The following is a 2,901-nucleotide window of genomic DNA, read 5'->3' as shown; positions in this document are numbered from 1 at the left end:
TTGATGTGATTGGTGAAGGGTTTTGGGGAAAGGTGTTTATTGGGAAGAGAGGATGAACATTGAGAAGAGGGAAGAGTATGAGTGGAGGTAGGTGGGGATCCTGTGGGGTCCATAGATGCTGAGATGATTCTGTAGGGTCCACAGATCCTGAGGTGTCAAGAATTTACATCCCTGCACCAAGTAGGCATGTAAAATGCCTTTGCATGCAATTCTGGCATTTAAACGCCGAATTGATGCTTGTTCTGGGCGTTCAGCACCCAGATGCAGCATGTGTCTGGTGTTGAACGCCAGTTCTATGCTTGTTTCTGGCGTTCAGCGCCAGCTTTCCTCAGTGTGCATTCCTGGCGTCTGAACGCCAGGATGCTACTTGTTTTGGGCGTTCAACGCCAGATCCATGCTCTGTTATGGCGTTGAACGCCAGCCAGATGCTCCTTACTGGCGTTTAAATGCCAGTAAGCCCTTCCTCCAGGGTGTGATTTTCCTTTTGCTGTTTTTGATTCTGTTTTTGATTTTTCTATTTATTTTGTGACTCCACATGATCATGAACCCAATAAAACATGAAAGAACAATAAAATAAAAATAAAATTAGATAAATAAAAATTGGGTTGCCTCCCAATCAAGCACTTCTTTAATGTCAATAGCTTGACAGTGGGCTCTCATGGAGCCACACAGGTGATCAGGTCAATTTTATAAACTCCCAACACTAAACTTAGAGTTTGGATATGGGAGTTCAACACCAAACTTAGAGTTTGGCTGAGGCCTCCCAACACCAAACTTAGAGTTTGACTGTGGGGGCTTTAGTTGACTCTGTACAGAGAGAAGGTTACTGTGCCTCTTTTCCATGTTTACAGAAGGATGTCCTTGAGTTTTAAACACAAGGGAGTCCTCATTCAATTGAAGGACTAGTTCACCTCTGTCAACATCAATCACAGCTCTTGCTGTGGCTAGGAAGGGTCTTCCAAGGATGATGGATTCATCCTCATCCTTCCCAGTATCTAGGATTATGAAATCAGCAAGGATGTAAAGGCCTTCAACCTTTACTAATATGTCCTCTACTTGTCCATAAACCTGTTTTTTGGAATTGTCTGCCATCTCTAATGAGATTTTAGCAGCTTGTACCTCGAAGATTCCCAGTTTCTCCATTACAGAGAGTGGCATGAGGTTTATTCCTGACCCAAGGTCACATAGAGCCTTCTCAAAGGTCATGGTGCCTATGGTGCAAGGTATTAGGAACTTTCTAGGATCCTGCTTCTTTTGAGGTAATCTCAGTTGATCCAATGCATTTAGTTCATTGGTGAACAGGGGAGGTTCATCTCCCCAAGTTTCATTACCAAATAAATTAGCATTCAGCTTCATGATTGCACCAAGGAACTTGGCAACTTGCTCTTCAGTAACATCTTCATTCTCTTCAGAAGAAGAATACTCTTCAGAGCTCATGAATGGCATAAGAAGGTTCAATGGAATCTCTATGGTCTCTAGATGAGTCTCAGATTCCTTTGGTTCCTCAGAAGGAAACTCCTTATTGATCACTGGACGTCCCAAGAGGTCTTCCTCCTTAGGATTCATGTCCTCCCCTTCCTCCTTGGATTCGGCCATGATGGTTATATCAATGGCCTTGCACTCTCCTTTTGGATTTTCTTCTATATTGCTTGGGAGAGCACTAGGAGGGGTTTCGGTGATCTTCTTACTCAGCTGGCCCACTTGTGCCTCCAAATTTCTAATGGAGGACCTTGTTTCATTCGTGAAACTCAGAGTGGCCTTAGATAGATCAGAGACTAAGTTTGCTAAATTAGAGGTATTTTGTTCAGAGTTCTCTGTCTGTTGCTGAGTGGATGATGGAAAAGGCTTGCTATTGCTAAACCTGTTTCTTCCACCATTATTAAAGCCTTATTGAGGCTTTTATTGATCTTTCCATGAGAGATTTGGGTGATTTCTCCATGAGGGATTATAAGTTTTTCCATAAGGTTCACCAATGTAATTCACCTCTGCTATTGCAGGGTTCTCAGGATCATAAGCTTCTTCTTCAGAAGATGCCTCTTGAGTACTGTTAGATGCGGCTTGGATTCCATTCAGACTTTGAGAAATCATATTGACTTGCTAAGTCAATATTTTATTATGAGCCAATATGGCATTCAGAGTATCAATTTCAAGAACTCCCTTCTTCTGAGGCGTCCCATTACTCACAGGATTCCTCTCAGAAGTGTACATAAACTGGTTGTTAGCAACCATGTCAATAAGTTCTTGAGCTTCTGCAGGTGTTTTCTTTAGATGAATGGATCCACCTACAGAAGTATCTAATGACATCTTAGCTAATTCAGACAGACCATCATAGAATATATCCAGGATGGTCCATTCTGAAAGCATGTCAGAAAGACACTTTTTGGTCAGTTCCTTGTATCTCTCCCAAGCTTCATAGAGGGATTCACCTTCTTTCTGTCTGAAGGTTTGAACATCCACTCTAAGCTTACTCAGCTTTTGAGGAGGAAAGAACTTGGCTAAGAAAGCCTTGACCAGCTTATCCCAAGAGTTCAGGCTATCCTTAGGTTGAGAGTCCAACCATATTCTAGCTCTGTCTCTTACAGCAAACGGGAAAAGCATGAGCCTGTAGACTTCAGGATCTACTCCATTAGTCTTAACAGTATCACAGATCTACAAGAATTCAGTTAAGAACTGAAAAGGATCTTCAGATGGAAGTCAATGAAACTTGCAGTTTTGCTGCATCAGAGAAACTAACTGAGGTTTCAGCTCAAAATTGTTTGCTCCAATGGCAGGAATGGATATGCTTCTTCCATGTAAATTGGAATTAGGTGCAGTAAAGTCACCAGGCATCCTCCTTGCATTATTGTTATTTTTGGTTGCCATCTCCTCTTCCTGTTCGAAAATTCCTGTAAGGTTGTCTCT

At 42.1% G+C, this 2,901-nt stretch overlaps 1 non-coding gene across 1 annotated transcript; it reads left to right on the top strand.

Annotated features, from left to right (window-relative positions):
- Window positions 1-2,358: 2,358 nt before the first annotated feature.
- On the top strand, window positions 2,359-2,466 carry LOC148567723 (small nucleolar RNA R71). Its single transcript, XR_015881448.1, has one exon. It is a non-coding gene; the product is annotated as a small nucleolar RNA R71 (small nucleolar RNA).
- The last annotated feature ends 435 nt before the right edge of the window (window positions 2,467-2,901 follow it).

This window comes from Arachis ipaensis, chromosome B4 (assembly GCF_059453495.1).
Source record: "Arachis ipaensis isolate K30076 ecotype BB chromosome B4, ASM5945349v1, whole genome shotgun sequence".
Classification (NCBI taxonomy): Eukaryota; Viridiplantae; Streptophyta; class Magnoliopsida; order Fabales; family Fabaceae; genus Arachis; species Arachis ipaensis.
This window is presented reverse-complemented; position numbering and strand designations above follow the sequence as displayed.